Here is a 21,746-nt window from a genome sequence, read left to right on the forward strand (position 1 = left end):
AGCAGGCTCTGTGCAGACACTGGACAAGGAGAGGTAATATTAGAAGGTTAAGACTTTCAGCCTGCAGAATTATAAATTGTACTGTGGATTATGAAACTAGATCCATACAAGAGAAGTAATTTACAGTGGGGATCAAAAGTTTGGGCACCCCAAGTAAAAATTCTTATTAATGTGCATAAAGAAGCCAAGGAAAGATGGAAAATTCTCCAAAAGGCATCAAATTACAGATTAGACATTCTTATAATATGTCAACAAAAGTTAGATTTTATTTCCATCATTTACACTTTCAAAAAAACAGAAAACAAAAAAAGGCATCTGCAATAGTTTGGGCACCCTGCAGAATTTATAGCATGCACTGCCTCCTTTGCAAAGCTGAGACCTGCCAGTGTCATGGATTGTTCTCAATCATCATCTTGGAAGACTAGGTGATGTCAATCTCAAAGGTTTTAAATGCCCAGACTCATCTGACCTCTCCCCAACAATCAGCACCATGGGTTCTTCTAAGCAGTTGTCTAGAAATCTGAAACTGAAAATAGTTGACACTCACAAAGCTGGAGAAGGCTATAAGAAGATAGAAAAACTTTTTCAGATGTCAATATCCTCTATTCGGAATGTAATTTAGAAATGGCAGTCATCAGGAACAGTGGAAGTTAAAGCAAGATCTGGAACACCAAGAAAAATATCAGACAGAACAGCTCGTAGGATTGTGAGAAAAACAATTCAAAACCCACGTTTGACTGCACAATCCCTCCAGAAAGATCTTGCAGACACTGGAGTTGTGGTACACTATTCCACTATTAAGAGATACTTGCACAAATATGGTCGTCATGGAAGAGTCATCAGAAGAAAACCTCTTCTACGTCCTCACCACAAAAATCAGTGTTTGAACTTTGCAAAAGAACATATAGACAAGCCTGATGCATTTTGGAAACAAGTTTTGTGGACCGATGAGGTTAAAATTGAACTTTTTGGTCGGAATGAGCAAAGGTACGTTTGGAGAAAAGGGGAACAGAATTGAATGAAAACCTCTGTCCAACTGTTAAGCATGAGGGTGGATCAATCATGCTTTTGGGGTTGTATTGCAGCCAGTGGCACAGGGAACATTTCACGAGTAGAAGGAAAAATTGATTCAATAAAATGTCAGCAAATTTTGGATGCTAACTTGATGCGATCTGTGAAAAAGCTGAAGTTAAAGAGCGGACAGCTTCTACAAATGGATAATGATCCTAAACACACCTCGAAATCCACAGGGGATTACATCAAGAGGCGTAAACTGAAGGTTTTGCCATGGCCTTCACAATCTCCTGACCTCAACATAATTGAAAATCTATGGATAGACCTTAAAAGAGCAGTGCGTGACAGACAGCCCAGAAATCTCAAAGAACTGGAAGACTTTTGTAAGGAAGAATGGGCAAAGATACCTCAAACAAGAATTGAAAGACTCTTGGCTGGCTACAAAAAGCATTTACAAGCTGTGATACTTGCCAAAGGGGGCAGTACAAGATATTAACTCTGCAGGGTGCCCAAACTTTTGCAGACGCCATTTTTTTGTTTTCTGTTATTTTGAAAGTGTAAATGATGGAAATAAAATCAAAATTTTGTTGACACATTATAAGAATGTGTAATTTGATGCCTTTTGGAGAATTTTTCATCGCTTCTTTATGCTCATTAATACAAACTTTTGATCCCCACTGTATCTGTATAAAGTGACTAAACGTTTATGTTGAATAATTCAGTTTTGTGTTGAGAGAAGGATTTCTGTTTTTTCTTTATGAACCTTGATCATTGCTGTTGTGTTACAATGTGACTGTAGGTACTTGGACTTCTCTCTGAATCCCTATATCGCTCAGTGTGCCTGTGTAGTTTTCTGCTTCATTGCACTGAATTGGTGAATCCATGTAGCAAGATGCTATTTTTGTACATAATTATATGTCCTGTCCAGGCAATTTTAAGGGCTCGTGACGAAGATGGAGCGGATATGGAAACATTGTAGTTCTGCTGCTGTCTTGATGTGTCACATGTTCAGCTCACAAGCAAGACATAGGTAAACTGCAGTTAGTGGGAGCTGACAAAAAAAAAAACCCGGTAGATTATTATTCAAGTTTATCTGCAAAGTCCTGCACTTTTTTTTTTTTTTCCCACTGGGGAAACAAATATGCTGGTTACAAAGGTGGGTATACCCTAATATAAATCTTGCCTGGATGCGGGTAGTTTTAGGTGGTCCAGGCTGCTTTGTGCTTGGATTGTGCATGTGACTATTTCATGTTCTCCCAGTGTTAATATAATCGTATCCTCTATTCTTCTGCTCTATATCTGCACATAGTACAGATTCAAACCATGTGCTTATAATGCCAGCTTCCTTGTGTGGGGCCCCCTAGTGGACATGTGCTGCGCAGCTCCTTTGGGGGTGGGGGGGGGGGAGGGGGTAATCCCACCAGTGTCCATGGTGCCAATTAGCTGATCCGCTCTTGTCATAGCCTGTTATCGTTTCACAGAGAACATTTTCCTCCTTCCCGATGCCCTGAGGTTTTCCGTGCCTGGTAAACATGCCCTGGTGCTGATTAAAATAATCACTGTTGTTTACGGATCTCACTGAGTGCAGCAAAAAAAAAAAAAGATTATAAAGCGTAACAGCGGAAAGCTGGGAATTATACCTGCAGGTCCTTCAGTCTGGCAACTCATAATCCAGATTGGTTATTAGAACTGAATTTCCTAAGACGGTGTATTGCTGAGTTCCTGTATTGAAGCTATCATGTGTAATATTGTCTGCTGAGCTCATGTCATCATGTTGTTTGCTGTACATGGGTGAATAAGCTTTTTGTGTAAGATACGATCTACTGAGATGTTGTAGCTAAGCCTTTTGTGTGTGATACTATGCCACTGAGCTACTGTATTTTAGGGTGCCCATACACATTAGATTAAAGATAGTGGACCTTTCCAACAAAAGTGATTGATATTAGACTGTAACCGGACGAAAGGAAATCGGCAACATTGGAAAATTTCGGGCGATAGTCAAAAGAATGTTTGTCCAGGTTTGTGAAAAAATATTCGTAGAATATTCCAAGAAAAATAATTCATCCTTCCCCCGGTGTCGTTGACATGTATGGGCCAGTTTAACAAATTTTAACGGTTAATATGGACTAAAATTCATATAGCTGCATCTGGGAAAGCATTGTTCATCAGTTGATGTTTTTTTATTTATTTTTTTCATCTGTTGTTTAACTTCATGCTGTATCTAAGACTATTCTGTGTGTTCCTGTCTGTTGAGTTGCTGTATCTCAGAGTATCCTGGTTAAGCTGCTGTATCTGAGGCTCCTTTCACACTGTATGTTGTTCCATTTTAAAGACCCGTTACAATGTCCCATTTAGAAAACCCCTAAAAAAATCCCCGCTGACTTGAGCCCTGTTGGAAAAAATTAAAGCGGTGTATAGGATGGAACGTCTTTCAGCAGTACTAGATAATAAACTCCATGTCTTTCAGAAGATATGGAGGCTTTGGGAGGATTATGATGATTCTCTGAATAACCATTGATGTGCCATGGCCATGCGAGATTTTCTATTTTATATTCTCTCTTTATTTATTTTAATTTATTTCATCATTATTTCTTTTTTAATTTTACTTTCTTTCCCTTTCTCTCCTCCTACTTCATCTCTACAGTGTTTCTCCTTTTATTTTTATATTTATATATATATATATATATATATATATATATATATATATATATATATATATATATATATATATAGTTGCAAATTTTGCTTTATATATTGCAATGCACTCATGCTCACTGTACACATGTCGTATTTTTCTTCTGTATTAAAATACAAAATTCTTTAAATAAACAGTTTTATACAAAAAAAAAAAAAAAAATCTCATTCAAGTCTATGGGATTTTTGGATTATCCGTTCTCACCCGTTATAGCCCATTATCGCTAACGTTATTTGTGATGGGAGAAAAAACGTCACATGCACTAATTTTTCTCCCGTCACAAATAACATTCGTTATTCATAAAGGACTATAACGGGTGAGAACGGATAATCAAAAAATCCCATAGACTTGAATGGGATTTTGTAACGGACGTTTTTTAAGGGTTTTCTAAACGGGATATTGTAACGGGTCTTTAAAACTCAGAAACAGTATAGTGTGAAAGGAGCCTAAGGCTGTCCTATGTGATACTGTCTGCTGAGCCACTGTATGTATGCCTATCTTGTGTGATACTGTGTGTACAATAACTGGTCAGCATCTAATAAAAACATTGAGGGGTATGTATGAAGGCTTTTACAGTTTTTTTTTTATTGTTTTGTTGCTATTTTCTTTATATCTTACAGTTGCGCCAAATTATATAGAGCATTATCACTGATTTCACGGTGTTAGTTATGATTTCAGTTGAAATCATGGCTTGGTTTGGAATTTGTTAATTGCGATTTTTCGTTTGGGCGCAAATTTTGGTGCAATCATGTTCATGTTCATGTTCATTCGCAAACTTACACCAAGAAAAAAATTATAGAGAAAGTAGCTATAACAATAGAAGGTAGAACATTGAAACCCTGACCAACCAAAGTGTGTTAAAAATGTTTGTTTACATTAAAATATTTTGTATCCTCCAAAAAATAATAATATAACAGTTACACAAAAAACGATTTTTTTTTAAAGTTTAAATAAAATGTTTTACACAATAGCTTTTTTTTTTTATTTTTCTTATTTTTTTTTAAATAGTATGCTTTAGGAACGTTACATAACTGATTTTTTTTTATATACATTTTTAAATATACAAAAAGGAACTAGCTGTGTAAGATGTACCTTTTGTAAACCTGGCAAAATTCAAAGGTCAGATTTAACACTTTTCAGCTGCTGCCACACAGCCAGAAATTTTTGCCTGGAATTCTGGGGGCGGAGTCTGCGCCTTTTGTGCGGCTGAATTTGTGCCAAAATTACAAACTTGCATGCGACAATTGATAGTTTTGGCGCAACTACGCTCCATGTGACAAAAAAACATACATAAAATCACACATTACAACACCATTATGTATACATCATCTTTTAGCTCTCCCTTAGGCTCCATTCAGACTACTGATATTCTGCACGGAATTTCCATGAGGATTCCACTTGTAGCAGCCTCCCATTTATTGCAATAGGAATTTTGCTGCTCTTTTCACATATCGATAATTCCACATGTTACCTAGTAACATCAGAGTTCAATTTTCTGGCAGAATCCTCCAAAGTAGTGTTTTCAATTGGACTCAGCTGCACCGCGCACATGGCAGAATTCATATTACGAACTCCACTAAAAGGATAAACATGTAAATTTTTTCAGGCAAATCCACTTTCACAAGCATTGCCATCAATAGAAACGGCACGTCTCAGTAGTTCAGTTGACACCTGCTGTGCACAGTATGTCGGACACATATTCTGCCGTGTTAATGAACCCTAAGGCTGGGTTCACACTGCGTAATCTTCGGACAGATGAAATCCAAACAGAAATTCCAAGTGAGGGCAGCGCTGACTGAATCATTTGGTGCTAGGACTGATATTGCTGTCCCCATAGACTGCAGTGTCTGAGGAGTGGAGATCAATGAACGTGTTCAATGTTTTGGCGGAATTTTTCTAGAGGATTTTCTGGGCAGAAAGTCTGCCTCAAAAACTCTGCAGTGTGCACCAAACTGCAGAATCCCATTGCCAGCAATGGGAGTCTGCTGCACCAGAATTTCCAACTGGAATTTACAAGCGTAATGCCGCTGGAAATTTCCTTAGTGTGAACCCAGCCTTAGGGTATGTTCACACTGAGCAAATTCAGCAAGGGATTTCCTTGCTGAATTTCCTCTATGGATCAGCACCATTCAAAATTGCCAGCTGGAATATACAACATTCCCGCCAGGATCTAATCCACAAGGAAATTTAGTGCGGAATCCGCTTGCAGCAGTCTCCCATTGCTGCCAGTAGGATTCTGTTGCACAGTTCACAAGCCAGAAGTTCTATAGTGGAACTTCCTATGTGTAATTAAATTCAGTCCAATAAATAAACACCTTCATTTTTGGGGCAGAATCTGCTGTGAACTGCACTACATTGAATGGGACGGCCCTTAATTCCTACATGGACCAATTCCGGCAGAGGCTGCAGAATGCGGAATCTTCTTAAAAATTCCAGGAGGAATTTCTGTAGTGAGAGTGTACCCTTAGGGTAATATCACCCGTGCTGTATTTTGCTGTGTATTTGGTACTGTGTATTTTCCTACTCCTTGAAATCAATGGGCAGCGGAATCCGCAGCTATTTTCCTTCATTGGGTAGGAAAATATGCAGAGAAATACGGCACTTGTGACCCTTCCCTAGTAGTGCATCCTCATGTAGTGGTTCTGCAACAAAATCACAGAATCTTCAGACTTTTGCCTATTTTTTGAAAGGCTGTATTCACACTATTGCATTTTTAACAGGCACCTTCTGCTTTGATTGGTGATCTCACTGAGACACATAGAAATTCTCTAGCACAACAAGAAATGCATGCTAATAATGCATGGTGTGAACACAGTTAAGGGGGTTGAAATTTACAGCTTTCCTGCACCATAGTGAGCATGCTTAAAGCGTACCTGTCGTACAAAAAAAAAAGTGGTACTCGGGACCCAATCCTGATCATGTGCATATAATTTCTATGTGTCTTGGACCTATATATCCAGAGATATAAGCATTTATCTGCTGGTGAGTTACTTTTTCATTGTGCAGGCTGGAGGGGGCGTGTCAGTCCTTCTCCCTCACAGTAGCAAGCCGGGGCAGTCAGCCAATCAGTACTCTCTACTCTGTAACCATTTCCTCTCTGGTTTCATGCTGTACATGTTACACAAAGGAAGATACTTGGAGCTTGCCTGCAGTAATCAGAAGACATTATGGTGATTTCATAACAGGATAAAATGTATAAATATAAGAATAGATCTTTATAAAATTAGAGCAAGGTTTTTTTTTAGATAAAAGTACAGCATATTTTTATTAATACATGTTCTATCTGTTTTATCTTCTCCTAGTAAAGCTGGATGCTAATCAGCATAGCTGTCGCTATGTGTGTCATTCATCTTTCACAGACTCCTGAATGTCTGATCAACTTCTTTGTCATTCAGGAGTCCGAGAAAGCATTGACTAGCTTAGCATGCTGGGAGTTGTAGTTTAGTAACAACTGAAGCTGCAATGTTTGTAAATAACTGTGTTAGAGCAGTGTTGCCTCCAGCTGTTGTAAAACTACAACTCCCAGCATGTCCACACATCCTTTATCTGTAATTTTGCAAACACAATAGAAATCTCCTAAACTGAATATCGGTATGCTTTACGGCCGGTATCCATTATGCTGTAAAATCTAGACTAGTCTGTCTGTCTAAAAGACAGGCGACCCCTAGTGGTGGCTATTTTGAGCTTGAATTTCAGGTGAAAATTAAACTTTTTTTTTAACAGGTGTATATTGTGAAATGTCCTATTATAATGAGTCCTGCAATATAGGAAAAGTTTTTAACCATGACAGTGCCTCTTTAAGTTTCTGCACTGAATGTTTATTTGCTCCGTGTGCATTCAACTTGTATTATACTGCAAATGACTATGAATTTGCAGTGTGAGGAATTTGCTTTACAAATCCCTAGCAATTCCACCATGTGTGAACATGGCCTTATAAAGAGAACAGACTCAAAATGATATTCCCTTTAAAAGCATTAAGTTCTCGGAGCTGGCCTCTTTGAAGTGAGTGAGGGTGGTTTGCTGCTATAACACTGCAGGACACCAGGAATAAAGTTCTGTAAGCACTGAAACATTTCCTCCGGGGCGATGTTTTATAAAGCGAGTGCCGGTTACAGGCATTTGCAGCTGTAACCTGGCTTGTGTTAAGTCGTTCTTTGGAAGGGGGTGCACATTCCAGCTTGCTAAGGGGCTCCCCCCTCCAATCCCGCTGGTGAGCTGCCAAAGGTTAACTGAGATGTCACAGCGCTTTATTTTTTGCATGCCGAGCTTAAAATATATATATTAATGTATAGTAGACATGGTCTTTAGTGAAGCGGCCCTTAGACCCTTCAGTCTTCTGTAAATAAAGCTTCATCACTGAATAATAGAAATTCTGCAGCTTGCATGTAAACTGTTCTGCTTTAGCTCTGCACTGTGTCTAAGTTCTCTGCTAGCTGTAAGTGAATGGAAACATTTTGTTTGCATTAAGAATGTGAAAACTTGTACAGACCTGGTTCCTCTGTCACATCTAAGGGTTTCTTACAATCCTTTCCATTGTAAAGATTCTGCTTCACCAATTACACTACATTATTTTCTTGTTGGCGTCCTGCAGCAGAAATTTCAGACTCCGATGAAAAAATGAATGTGTTATTTTTTCTGCTGCAAACTGCATTGTCGTCTATTGAGACAGCTCCCTTCTGAGTGGTCCCTTCTGTTATGCCAGTGCCCACTACAGGCAAAAGCTCTGCCCAGAATATCTCCAGGTGGAGTTTCCGAGGTGTAAAACCTTTTTACCTTTATTGTTAGTATTTTATATATTGCAATAATTCCAGAGGACTTTGCATACAAAGAAGCACGTGTAAACAAAGTTGTGTCAAGAGTGTACAGAAGGATCAGGATAGAGATGTATGGAGAGGACAGGTTGTGTACTGGAGAATATGTGAGAGGATATATAGGGAGATCAGGGTAGAGATGTATGGAGAGGACAGGTTGTGTACTGGATAATATGTGAGGGGATATATAGGGAGATCAGGGTAGAGATATATGGAGGGGACAGGTTGTGTATTGGAGAATATGTGAGGGGATATATAGGGAGATCAGGGTAAAGATGTATGGAGAGGATAGTGTAAGGATCCGGACTGGTAGCAGGAAGCGGTACTGGAAGTGGATCCCCTGTGTCAGTGAGGGATTGGCGTGGACCGTACCGGAGGATCGGTTCTAAGTAGTTACTGGTATTCACCAGAGCCCGCCGTAAAGCGGGATGGACTTGCTGCGGCGGTAACTACCATGTCGTGTCCTCCGGTAGTGGCTCAACCTCACTAACTGCTGAGACAGGCGTAGTACAGAAGGGGCAGGCAGAGGCGTAGTCAGACGTAGCAAAAGGTCAGGGCAGGCAGCACGGGTTCAGAGGCGGTAGTCGTTAGCAATGGGTTCGGCAACAGGCAAGGAGTACACAGAAAACGCTTTCTCTAGGGCACAAAGGCAACAAAGATCCGGCAAGGGGAGGAAGGGGCAGGATGCATTTATAGGGACAGCTGAAATTGGGTTGGGCCAGGCACCAATCAATGGTGCACTGGCCCTTTACATTTTACACAACCACGTGACCGGGGAGCAGAGGAGAGAGTCGGAGCGGGTGCAGGTAAGTGAAGATGGGACGCGCCCGTGGACATCCCGCAGCGCGGACCGCGTCCCCGCCGGTGACAGAAACAGAGTGTCCCGGTCAGTGAGTCTGACCGGGGCACTCTGCGGGGACAAACGCAGTGAGCGCTCCGGTCCAGGAGCAGGGGCCGGAGCGCTCAGCGTTACAGTACCCCCCCCCCCCCTTTGGTCTCCCCCTCCTCTTGGTACCCAGAAACCTGAGGATGAGATTCTGGCTCCCAAGATCTCTCCTCAGGACCGCAGTCCTCCCAGTCAACCTGAAAAAATATTCTCCCTCTGACCAACTTAGAGGCCAATATCTCCCGAACGGAGAAGACATCCGAGGTACCGGATACAGATTCTTGGGGGAGAAGTGATTGAACACTGCTGGCTTGAGGAGGGAGACGTGAAAACAGTTTGGAATTCTGAGGGAGGAAGGGAGGTGTAGCTGGTAGCACACAGGGTTGATCCTCTTCTTGACTCTTTAGGGTCCCAAGAAGCGAGGACCAAGCTTATAACTAGGGACCCTGAAGCGGATGTACCTAGACGAAAGCCAAACTCTGTCCCCGGGAACCAGGACAGGAGGGGACCGTCGTTTTTTTGTCTGCTTGGACCTTCATACGGGAAGAGGCCTGTAGAAGGGAGAGACGCGTCTCGCGCCAGATGGTAGCAAAGTCCCGCACCAGATCATCCACAGCAGGTACACCGGAGGAGGAGGACAAGGGTAGAGGCGGCAGAGGAAGACGGCCGTAAACCACGAAGCAGGGAGACCTGCTGGAGGAAGAAGAGTCCTTGTGGTTATAGGAGAATTCCGCCCACGGGAGGAGGTCGACCCAGTCATCTTGGGAGGAGACGAAGTGGCGAAGATAGTCGCCTAAAATTTGATTTACTCTCTCCACTTGGCCATTGTTTTGAGGGTGGTATGACGAGGAGAAATCCACCTTGACTTTAAGCTGTCCACAGAGGGCCCTCCAGAATTTGGACACAAATTGTACCCCCCTGTCAGAGACAATATGCGAGGGTAGCCCATGTAAACGGAAGATGTGCCGTAAGAAATGGTTAGCCAACTGAGGCGCAGATGGTAAGGCTGGGGATGGGATAAAGTGCGCCATCTTAGAAAAACGGTCCACGACGACCCAAACTACCGTTTTGCCGTGAGATGGTGGAAGGTCCGTAACAAAGTCCATAGCGATATGGGACCATGGGGACTCCCGTACTGGAAGGGGCTGGAGAAAACCAGCAGGTTTCTGACGAGGGGTCTTGTCTCTAGCGCATACAGAACAGGCCTGCACAAATTCTGTGATGTCCTTTTCAAAGGATGGCCACCAGTATCTCCTGGAGATGAGTTGTACCGTTTTCCGGACTCCAGGATGTCCTGCGAGCAAAGAAGAATGCCCCCACTTAAGGACTTTCAAGCGTTGACGGGGAGAAACATAGGTCTTCCCTGGAGGGAGACTGCGCAGGTCAACAGGAGCTACGGTGATCAAACGTTCCGGCAGTACTATGTGCTGAGACTTTACTTCATCAACAGAGACATCGGACGAGCAGGAAAGAGCGTCGGATCTGATGTTCTTACACTCAGGACGAAAGTGGATCAGGAAATTAAACCTGGCAAAAAATAGAGACCAGCGAGCTTGGCGGGGGTTAAGTCTCTGAGCGGACTGGAGGTAGGATAGGTTTTTATGGTCAGTAAAGATGTTCACTGGGTGTACTGATCCTTCAAGTAAGTGTCTCCACTCCTCCAGAGCCAACTTGATGGCGAGCAGTTCTCTGTCTCCTATGGAATAATTTCTCTCAGCAGGAGAGAAAGTTTTAGAGAAAAATCCACAGGTAATGGACTTGCCTCTTGGAGTCTTTTGCGTAAGTACGGCACCAGCTCCCACGGAGGAGGCGTCTACCTCCAGGTAGAAAAGCTTAGAAGGATCAGGCCTGGACAGGGCTGGAGCAGTGACAAAAGCTGACTTGAGAGTGCAGAAGGCCTCCTCGGCCTGAGGAGGCCAAGACTTCGGATTAGCCCCCTTCTTGGTCAAGGCCACAATGGGTGCCACAAGGGTGGAGAAATGCGGGATGAACTGTCTATAATAATTAGCAAATCCGAGAAACCGCTGTATGGCTTTAAGGCCAGAAGGACGAGGCCAGTCCAGGACTGCAGATAGCTTGGCAGGATCCATTTGTAGTCCTTTGGCGGAAATGATATAGCCCAGGAAGGGTAGACTGGTGCGGTCAAACTGGCGCTTCTCGAATCTAGCATAGAGACAGTTCTTCCGCAGACGGGAGAGTACAAGGCGGACATGAGCACGATGTTGATCCAAATCTGAGGAGAAAATGAGGATATCATCGAGATAAACTACGACACAGGTATAGAGGAGGTCTCTGAAGATGTCATTAACAAACTCCTGGAAGACCGCTGGAGCGTTACAGAGTCCGAAAGGCATGACTAAGTACTCAAAATGACCGTCTCTGGTATTAAAAGCCGTCTTCCACTCATCACCCTTTCGAATACGAATGAGGTTATAGGCCCCCCTGAGATCCAACTTGGTGAAGTACTTGGCGCCTTGTAGACGGTCAAAGAGCTCTGAGATCAAGGGAAGAGGATAACGGTTCTTGACGGTAATCTTGTTTAGACCTCTGTAATCTATACAAGGACGGAGGGAGCCGTCCTTCTTGGTAACAAAGAAAAAACCAGCCCCAGCGGGGGTGGAGGATTTCCTGATAAAGCCTCTCTGCAGATTTTCGCGAATGTACTCTGACATGGCAAGAGTCTCTGGTGGTGAGAGTGGGTAGATTCTACCCCGGGGTGGAGTAGTACCGGGCACCAAGTCGATAGAGTCGTAAGGTCTATGAGGAGGAATGACTTCAGCCTGCTTCTTACAAAAGACGTCAGCGAAGCAGTGGTAAGGCTCCAGGAGACCAGGTGGTGGAGAAATGACGGGGTCCCGTTTGACAAGAACAGACTTGAGACAACGACCAGAGCAGGAGGGACCCCATCTCTCCGGAGGAGCAGTCCAGGATGGGACTGTGGCGCTGAAGCCATGGCAGGCCCAAGAGGAGTTCTGAGGAGCAGAAGGGAAGGAACAAAAACTCCAGCATTTCAGAATGCAGAAATCCGATGCCCATCTGTAATGGCAAGGTACGGTACTGCACAGTGGCTGAAAGTCTCTCCCTGTTGACCGTAGAAATGAACAATGGCTTGGGCAGACGGACCACAGGGATTTGATGTCTGTCAACCAAGGAGGCATGGATGAAATTGCCAGCAGATCCTGAATCTAAGAAGGCGGAGGCAGTGAAGGTAGACTTGGAGGAAACTGAAAGCTGCACAGATACCTTGAGACGTGGAGAGGAAGTATTCACACCTAGCAACGCCTCTCCAACGTTGACTAGGTGCGGGCGTTTCCCTGACATGGTGGACGAAGAGGACAGTCCTTTAGGAAGTGCTGAGTACTAGCACAGTACAAGCAGAGGTTCTCGTCTCTACGGCGGTTCCTTTCTTGAGTGGTCAGGCGAGACCGATCCACCTGCATGGCTTCCTCGGCGGGAGGCCCAGAAGAGGGTTGCGGTGGATGCTGGAAGATAGGAGCCAGACGAGGAAAGCGTCTGGGACGAGCACTTCCCTTTTCCTGTAGCAGTTCCTCTCGTCTCTCAGCAAAACGCAGGTCAATCCTGGTGGCCAAATGGATAAGGTAACTCAGGTTGGTAGGCACTTCTCGTGCGGCCAGGACATCCTTTATGGCGCTGGATAAGCCTTTCGTTATTCCAGGAGAGTTCCGAAGCAAGGGTACGGAAACGAATAGAATAGTCTCCCACAGAAGAACTCCCCTGGTACAAGTTCAATAAGGCAGTCTCTGCTGAGGAAGCCCGAGCTGGCTCCTCAAAGACACTCCGGAATTCCTGGAAGAAACTCTGGACACTTGCAGTGGCTGGATCGTTGCGGTCCCAAAGCGGTGTAGCCCAGGCCAGGGCCTTCCCAGAAAGCAGGCTAACGACAAATGCCACCTTGGCTCGCTCCGAGGGGAACTGGTCAGCCAACATCTCAAGATGAAGAGAGCATTGGGACAGGAATCCGCGGCACAACTTGGGATCACCGTCATACTTGGCCGGCATGGACAAACGGACTCTAGAAGTGGCGGCGGCCACCGGCTGCGGTGGGGAAGCTGGTGCAGGCGGAGACAGCGGCTGTTGCTGTGCTGGAAGAAGTTGCTGCAGCATGGCGGTCATTTGTGCTAGCTGTTGACCTTGCTGGCCGATCTGCTGCGACTGCTGGGCCACAACCGTGGTGAGGTCCGCGACATTTGGCAGGGGCACCTCAGCGGGATTCATGGCCGGATCTTACTGTAAGGATCCGGACTGGTAGCAGGAAGCGGTACTGGAAGTGAATCCCCTGTGTCAGTGAGGGATTGGCGTGGACCGTACCGGAGGATCGGTTCTAAGTAGTTACTGGTATTCACCAGAGCCCGCCGCAAAGCGGGATGGACTTGCTGCGGCGGTAACTACCAGGTCGTGTCCTCCGGTAGCGGCTCAACCTCACTAACTGCTGAGACAGTCGTAGTACAGAAGGGGCAGGCAGAGGCGTAGTCAGACGTAGCAAAAGGTCAGGGCAGGCAGCACGGATTCAGAGGCGGTAGTCATTAGCAACGGGTTCGGCAACAGGCAAGGAGTACACAGAAAACGCTTTCTCTAGGGCACAAAGGCAACAAAGATCCGGCAAGGGGAGGAAGGGGCATGATGCATTTATAGGGACAGCTGAAATTGGGTTGGGCCAGGCACCAATCAATGGTGCACTGGCCCTTTAAATTTCACACAGCCGGCGCGTGCGCGCCCTATAGTGCAGGGACGCGGGCGCCGGGAACCACGTGACCGGGGAGCAGAGGAGAGAGTCGGCACGGGTGCAGGTAAGTGAAGATGGGACGCACGCGGGGACATCCCGCAGCGCGGACCGCGTCCCCGCCGGTGACAGAAACAGAGTGTCCCCGGTCAGTGAGTCTGACCGGGGCACTCTGCGGGGGCAAACGCAGTGAGCGCTCCGGTCCAGGAGCAGGGGCCGGAGCGCTCAGCGTTACAGATAGGTTGTGTACTGGAGAATATGTGAGGGGATATATAGGGGGATCAGGGTAGAGATGTATGGAGAGGACAGGTTGTGTACTGGAGAATATGTGAGGGGATATATAGGGGGATCAGGGTAGAGATGTATGGAGAGGACAGGTTGTGTACTGGAGAATATGTGAGGGGATATATAGGGAGATCAGGGTAGAGATGTATGGAGGGGACAGGTTGTGTACTGGATTATATGTGAGGGGATATATAGGGAGATCAGGGTAGAGATGTATGGAGGGGACAAGTTGTGTACTGGATAAATGTGAGGGGATATATAGGGAGATCAGGGTAGAGATGTATGGAGGGGACAGGTTGTGTACTGGAGAATATGTGAGGGGATATATAGGGAGATCAGGGTAGAGATGTATGGAGGGGACAGATTGTGTACTGGAGAATATGTGAGGGGATATATAGTAGGGTTGTGAATCGGCAAGAATTTGGCGATTCGATTCGAATCGCGATACCAGTGTGGCGATTCGATATATCCCGATATATCGCGATACCGTCTAGGTGACGATACATCGCGATATATCCCGATTCTGTTTTAAAAAACAATGTCTTTTACGCTTTTATTAAAACTTTATTTTTATTTTATTTATTTTTTTGTACACTTTATTAGTCTTTTAGGAATCATTAGATTCCTCAGACAGATGAATAGAGTTCTATTGAACTCCATTCATCTGCGATCCATTGATAGAGCCTGGTCCAGCCAGGATCTATCAATGACAGAGCCACGGAGAGTCTACACATCTCCCTTTAGACGCCGCTGTCAGCTTTGACAGCGGCGATCTAAAGGGTTAATAGCCAACCGCAGCGATCGCCGCATGCTGGCTATTAGCGGCGGCCCCCGGCTACTGAGAACATCCGGGGGCTGCAGAGTATGGAGCGGGCACGAGTCGGGAGCCCGCTCCATACATGCTGCAGAGCACCGCATGCTGGCTATTAGCGGCGGTGATGCATCAGCGGCCCCCGGATACTGAAATCAGCCTGGGGGCCGCAGAGTATGGAGCGGGCACGAGTCGGAGCCCGCTCCATTCATCCAGAGCGCCGCCGCCGCGTCAGATCCGGCTGACAAAATGTGCAACTTGTATCTCCTGATGCCCGGGACATGCTTTCTGTGCATCAGGAGATACAAATTCCACATCACTAAAGCGATTTTTCACTTGCCGATACTGAATCGATTAAAAATATTTTTTAATCGATTCAGTATCGGCAAGTGAAAAATCGCGATAATCGCGGGAATCGATTTTTTTCTTACATCCCTAATATATAGGGAGATCAGGGTAGAGATGTATGGAGGGGACAGGTTGTGGACAGTTTTGTTAGCCCCTTATGACAAGGGGTGAATATTGGCTGGACAGGCTGATATCCCCTTGAGTAATAAGAGCAGCCATCAGCTTATTTGATGGCTGATCAGATGGTTTTGACCTGTTTGAAAATCATCGTCCTTCAGGCGCACATCTCCCATGTAATAGATTATGTGTGGCCGATGGTTGATTGCAGCAAAAGACTGAATGATCCAGAGAGAATTTCTGTGGCCCTCCCCACACAAAGATTGGTGCTCATTTACAGATCCTATTGAATACATCAATCTAGGACATGGACACTTGTTTACAGATGGGCTCGGCACATCTTAGTCATTGGTAATAATTTGGACTGAATTTGCTGGACTAATGGCAGCCAGTGAAGAGATTGGCAGAGGAGGAATGATGGGAGAGAGAGATTATCTGGACAGCAGAGTTGAGTGTGTATTAGGCACAAAAGCTGTTAGGCTGGTTTCACACTACGGAATTTCTGAGCAGAGTTCAGCTTTGAAATTCCACTAGGGAGTTCTGGTGTAGCATAGTTCCATTGCTGTCAATGGGATTGCCCTACACAGTGCACACTACGATCTTTCTCATTCTTTCAGCGGAATAGTGTATGAAATACATTGCAAGCCGTGGCGACAGGCAACTTTTGTGCGATCCTAGTGCCCATTGCGCTGTTTGCCTTAAAGGGGTATTCCAGGCAAAAACGTTTTTTTTTATATGTATCAACTGGCTCCGGAAAGTTAAACAGATTTGTAAATTACTTCTATTAAAAAATCTTAATCCTTCCAATAGTTATTAGCTTATGAAGTTTTCTGTCTAACTGCTCAATGATGATGTCACATCCCGGGAGCTGTGCATGATGGGAGAATGTCCCCATAGGAGCTGGACAGCTCCCGGGATGTGAGTCATCAGAAAACAGTTAGACAGAAAATAGCAACTCAACTTCAGAAGCGAATAACTATTGGAAGGATTAAGATTTTTTAATAGAAGTAATTTACAAATCTGTTTAATTTTCCGGAGCAAGTTGATATATAAAAAAAGTTTTGGCCTGGAATACCCCTTTAACCCCTTAACGACGCAGGACGTATATTTACGTTCTGCGCCAGCTCCCGCGATATGAAGCGGGATCGCGCCGCGATCCTGCATCATATCGCGTCGGTCCCGGCGCTAATCAACGGCCGGGACCCGCGGCTAATACCACACATCGCCGATCGCGGCGATGTGCGTTATTAACCCTTTAGAAGCGGCAGTCAAAGCTGACCGCCGCTTCTAAAGTGAAACTGAAAGTGACCCGGCTGTTCGGGACCGCCGCGGTGAAATCGTGGCGTCCTGAACAGCTGACCGGACACCGGGATGGCCCTTACCTGCCTCCTCGGTGTCCGATCGACGAATGACTGCTCCGTGCCTGAGATCCAGGCAGGAGCAGTCAAGCGCTGATAACACTGATCACAGGCGTGTTAATACACGCCAGTGATCAGCATAGGAGATCAGTGTGTGCAGTGTTATAGGTCCCTATGGGACCTATAACACTGCAAAAAAAATGTGTTAACAGCAGTGACCCACATCAGGGTCACTGCAAGCAGGCTTCGTTTCGCAGTGGTTTCACATTCTGGCTCCGGTGCTAACTTCCGGTCAGGCACTCCTGTCCTCCCCGTGGTTCCTGCGATGTCTGGTAAGTGCTCGGCCACCCGTGCCCCACTTCTTCACATTCACTCTGCATATCGGCATTCCGGCTCCCGTTGGGGCTCACAGAGACTCCGGTCCTCTTTCAGTGGGCCGGACCGTAACAGGGCATCTACAGCGGCACACAGTATTTTCTTACATGGGGGGGGCTGTCGGCATTATTATGTCAATCATCAAAATGGAAAAACCCTGAGTCCTTAAGGGGTTAAAGGGGTACTCCGGTGAAAACCTTTTTTTCTTTTAAATCAACTGGCTCCGGAAAGTTAAAGATTTGCAAATTACTTCTATTAAAAAATATTATTCCTTCCTGTACTTATTAGTTGCTGAATACTACAGAGGAAATTCTTTTCTTTTTGGAATGCTCTTTGATGACATCACGAGCACAGTTCTCTTTGCTGACGTTATTATAATAATAATAATAAGTCTTTATTTATTTATTGTTGTCCTTAGTGGGATTTGAACCCAAGGCCCGAGCACTGCAAGGCAGCAGTGCTAACCACTAAGCCACCATGCTGCCCTTAGCATACATCTGCTATGCACGGTTGCTAAAATTGACAGAGATGTCAGCAGAGAGCTGCTCGTTATGTCATCAGTGTTCCAAAAAGAAAGGAATTTTCTCTGTAGCATTCAGCAGCTAATAAGTACTGGAAGGATTAAGATTTTTTTAACCCCTTAACGACGCAGGACATATATTTACGTCCTGCGCCGGCTCCCGCTATATGAAGCGGGATCGCGCCGCGATCCCGCATCATATCGCGTCGGTCCCGGCGCTAATCAACGGCCGAGACCCGCGGCTAATACCACACATCGCCGATCGCGGCGATGTGCGGTATTAACCCTTTAGAAGCGGCGGTCAAAGCTGACCGCCGCTTCGAAAGTGAAAGTGACCCGGCTGCTCAGTCGGGCTGTTCGGGACCGCCGCGGTGAAATCGCGGCGTCCCGAACAGCTGATCGGACACCGGGAGGGCCCTTACCTGCCTCCCCGGTGTTCGATCGGCGAATGACTGCTCCGTGCCTGAGATCCAGGCAGGAGCAGTCATACGCCGATAACACTGATCACAGGCGTGTTAATACACACCAGTGATCAGCATAGGAGATCAGTGTGTGCAGTGTTAAAGGTCCCTATGGGACCTATAACACTGCAAAAAAAATGTAAAAAAAAAAAGTGTTAATAAAGGTCATTTAACCCCTTCCCTAATAAAAGTTTGAATCACCCCCCTTTTCCCATAAAAAAAATAAAACAGTGTAAAAAAAATCGCCACGTGCGTAAATGTCCGAACTATAAAAATATATCATTAATTAAGCCGTACGGTCAATGGCGTACGCGCAAAAAAATTCCAAAGTCCAGAAAAGCGTATTTTGGTCACTTTTTATACCATTCAAAAATTAATAAAAAGTGATCAAAAAGTCCGATCAAAACAAAAATCATACCGATAAAAACTTCAGATCACGGCGCAAAAAAAAAGTCCTCATACCGCCCTGTACGTGGAAAAATAAAAAAGTTATAGGGGTCAGAAGATTAAATTTTTAAACGTATAAATTTTCCTTCATGTAGTTATGATTTTTTCCAGAAGTGCGACAAAATCAAACCTATATAAGTAGGGTATCATTTTAACCGTATGGACCTACAAAATAATAAGGTGTCATTTTTACCGAAATATGCACTGCGTAGAAACGGAAGCCCCCAAAAGTTACAAAATGGCGGTTTTTTTTCGATTTTGTCGCACAATGATTTTTTTTTCCGTTTCGCCGTGAATTTTTGGGTAAAATGACTGTCACTGCAAAGTAGAATTGGCGACTCAAAAAATAAGCCATAATATGGATTTTTAGGTGGAAAATTGAAAGGGTTATGATTTTTAAAAGGTAAGGAGGAAAAAACGAAAGTGCAAAAACGGAAAAACCCTGAGTCCTTAAGGGGTTAATAGAAGTAATTTACAAATATGTTTAACTTTCTGGCACCAGTTGATTTAAAAGAAAAAAGGTTTTTACCGGAGTACCCCTTTAGGGCTATGTTCACTAAGTGGAATGTCCGTGTGGACTTTTCACTGACAGCAAAGGACCGCAGAAAGAATAAACATGACAGTTCTTTCTACGGACACTGAAATCTTAAGGTTTCTGGCAAGGAAATTCTGCCATGACTGCACCCTGGTTGGGAAAGTCATAGTTGATGATAAAGCAGATTTGAGAAATGTTTGAGGTACTTAGTAACAAATAGGATCATTGAGAAATTTCTGTTGCAGTATCTTTACCTCACGTGGGATTATCTACACTGGATACAGTTATAACAAACTCTCGGCTGTAATATATTTTATTTTATGGGAGTATTGATTGTCTGTATAAAAACAGTGCATGGAAGCAGTCAATACCAGCATATGAAGACCCTGAGTATACATATAGATATTAAATAGCTCTAATTATATGTGACACCCTTTCAGTATATGTTACTAGGAAAGCTGGGTGTCATCTCCTTCAAAAGTTGAAGTTGTGGCCATATTGACTGCTACTTTCGAAGGCATCTGCACTGAACTGTAAAACCTTCTGCTAAATTAATCCTGCATCTCCAGGAAATTGTGTATATTATCCTAATGCAAAGGCTTATTAGCCTGTCCACATCTGTACAGAGGATTATAGGAGTCCTTTTTCTTGGGCTGCTAGAGATCTGTGATTTCAGCTATGGAATTACAACATTGGTTAATATGACAGTAACGCAGAGCTGAATGGTCACTACAGAGAGGGACAGTGCAGCCATATCAATCTAATTAAATCACATTGTCATTATGTAAGGGTTAACAGAAGTTGTTAACCCAATTTGTGGGCGGGGCTATAACTTTATAACAGCAGTGACCCACATCAGGGTCACTGCAAGCAGGCTTCGTTTTGCAGTGGTTTCACATTCTGGCTCCGGTGCTAACTTCCGGTCAGGCACTCCTGTCCTCCCCGTGGTTCCTGCGATGTCTGGTAAGTGCTCGGCCACCCGTGCCCCACTTCGTCACATTCACTCTGCATATCGGCATTCCGGCTCCCGTTGGGGCTCACAGATACTCCGGTCCTCTTTCTGGGGGGCCGGACCGTAACAGGGCATCTACAGCGGCACACAGTATTTTCTTACATGGGGGGGGGGCTGTCGGCATTATTATGTCAATCATCTTTTATTGACTGCCTTTTTAGTACGCTTGTGCTACTTGTTCCAGTCCGGTGTCTTGTCTGCATCATGTGCTATAGGGTTGTAGCGTTGTTGAGAATGGTAGGAGCCTGTTTTCACTACAGGTTTCAGTTATGCCGATTTTTATTATTGTATTTTGTTGGGCTTGTTCAGTTATGCCGATTTTTATTATTGTATTTTGTTGGGCTTGCAGTGACCTCTTGTTTCTGAAGTAACTAATCTCCTTTCCTTTACTTGGGTACCGCACTGTAACACACTTCCTCCTCATACTGGGGCTCTTGCTGTTACAAACCTTCTGCCTTTACTGAAATGACACACTGTTACACACTGGGGTGAGCTCGTTATATCAACACCCCTTCCTCATGTATACTCCTTACTGGTAGGATGACACACTGTAACAAACCTTCTCCTCATATATTCTCTTTATTTCCGAGGCAACACACTGTAACAAATCTCCTCATGTAATATCCTTACTACTGGGGTAACGCAATGTGACAAACCTCCTCCTCATATAATCTCCTTACTACTGGGTAGACCTACTGTAACAAACCATCGCCTGCTCATATAATCTCCTTACTACTGGGGTGACTAAATTTCCTTAAAAAAAAAAAAAAAAAATTGTAGGTTCAGCATGGTAGGGTGTTACGTATTGTATTACATGTGTACTTTTTTCAGGTCAGGTATTAGGGATTATAGTTTTGTTTTTTGTGCGGTTACTTTATTATTGCTAGAGCATAGTGTAACATCCGCTACTCTGTGGCTAAGTCACTTGGGTTATGTTTGCTTATTCTAGTGCCCAGTTAATGACATTGTTGCATATTGTTGTCTTAGTTCAGAGTTAAGTGGGAGCCATTCTGGGAAATGTTCATCTAACATTATGTTCTATATTGCTACTTGGGCTGTCGCGTATATAAAAAAAATAAAGGGGGGGAGGGGATTTATGTTGGCCTACGTTTTTATTTTGTAATGTCTCTTTAGAATTTGTCTTGCTTTCTCCAGGGCGCAGTAAATACCACTTTTTTTTACCACATCAGTTGTGGTCATATTTTTCTCTATACGTTGTCACAGATTACAGTTGGGGCTATGTTAAATTGTGATTTTTCTTCCCAAGTGCGTTCTCCTCAGCTGTAAGTATGACTACTTTTCGGGCCATTTGGGGTGGATTGCCACGCCA

General features: G+C 44.5%; 2 protein-coding genes across 5 annotated transcripts in view; one reads left to right on the forward strand and one right to left on the reverse strand.

Annotated features, from left to right (window-relative positions):
• Nucleotides 1-8,316, reverse strand: part of SPO11 (SPO11 initiator of meiotic double strand breaks) — a 274,209-nt gene extending 265,893 nt beyond the window's left edge. The window contains exon 1 of the mRNA XM_056548964.1: nt 8,199-8,316. The gene's annotated coding sequence lies outside the window, so the exon portion shown is untranslated. The remainder of the gene's footprint in view (nt 1-8,198) is intronic.
• The window catches only part of BMP7 (bone morphogenetic protein 7), a 143,576-nt gene that overhangs the window by 72,224 nt on the left and 49,606 nt on the right, over nt 1-21,746 (forward strand). The window lies entirely within an intron of this gene.

Source organism: Hyla sarda, chromosome 12, assembly GCF_029499605.1.
Source record: "Hyla sarda isolate aHylSar1 chromosome 12, aHylSar1.hap1, whole genome shotgun sequence".
Lineage (NCBI taxonomy): Eukaryota > Metazoa > Chordata > Amphibia > Anura > Hylidae > Hyla > Hyla sarda.